Source organism: Pinus tabuliformis, chromosome 7 (genome assembly GCF_031772625.1).
Source record: "Pinus tabuliformis cultivar Carrire ecotype Pingquan chromosome 7, CPIR1, whole genome shotgun sequence".
NCBI lineage: Eukaryota > Viridiplantae > Streptophyta > Pinopsida > Pinales > Pinaceae > Pinus > Pinus tabuliformis.
Window position 1 is genome coordinate 141427856 of NC_142293.1, and position 1318 is coordinate 141429173.

Sequence of the window (1318 nt, forward strand, 5' to 3'; positions counted from 1 at the left end):
AATGGTATAACAATGCAGTTCAATTCATTTGGAAGACACACTCTCACAAGTTTGATATAGAAGGAGGAGCAGAAAAAGTGTGAAATTCCAAGAGAAGAAAGAGAATTACTCAAGAAGGATAAAAGTTGAAGTTTTTGAGACATCTCTCTCACACGTGACAATTTGTTGGGCTATTGTTGGGAGGTCAAATTACTACATCAGGATCGAAGTTGTTTTGATGTTGGGTCGAAGTTCTATCACTGGGGAGGTCGAAAATCATTTGTTTCCTCTAGGTTGAAGTGTTGCTTCTAGGTTGAAGTGTTTCTTCTAGGTCAAAGTACTACTTCTAGGTCGAAGTGTTGCTTCAAGATCGAAGTGTTGCTTCTAGGTCAAATAGTTGCATCTAGGTCAAAGTTCAGTTGTTGCTACCAATTGTCGTTGCAAGGTCAAAATTCTAGGTCGAACTTGTTACTGGAAGGTTATCATCTGCAGAAGAAGGGAAGGGTTGACTTGGTGATTGGAGGAAGTCTGTGTCTAGGTCAAGAGTCTTGGATCATCTCATGAAACTATTAAAGGAAGAGTTGTTCACTAGGTTTTCCCCTAAATATGGGTTTTGCCCTCATTATCCGCCTAAATCTGGTGTCTTTGATCTTCGTGTTATGGTTATTGGTAATTGCTTGATGAACTAAGTTAAAATAAGAACACAAGAAAGTTAATAAGAACATAAGAATATCACAAGTAATTATCAACATAAAGAAAATATCTCTACCTTTCTGATTTTCTAACAAATTGTCCCTTCGGTTAAGAGAGCATTTCCTATAACTAGAAGTGAGAGATAGTTATCAAGGTGACATTGGGTAGTTTGCCTAATAGTGTCCTTAGGTTTTCCCTTAAGTGAAGTTAGAACATTTCCTCTAGGGATTTGAATCTGAGCTATAAAATACCTCAAATTATTTTTTTATATTTCAATCAAATGTTTCATTTTTAACCTTCCCATTTTTTTTCTATTTGAATATAATGTTATAATTCTTCCTTCCCTCTTAGTTCATGATGTTGTTTCATTTTCTTTTCGCAATGATGATGAATAAAGTGTTCACTTATGAAGCATTAGTTGACAAAAATTATATGGAGATAAAAACTAATAAATCATACACAATATGTCATGTTGCATAAACCTACATATTATGATTTGCAAGTTCACTTCCCACCTCTAAAAATTGCACATTATTATTTGGCGCTTGTGTTCATGCACTACCTTATGCATATATAAGTGATACGATCTCAAATATTTTAGCAACATTCCCTTCATCTTTGATTATGTCAATGCTTCATGCATTCT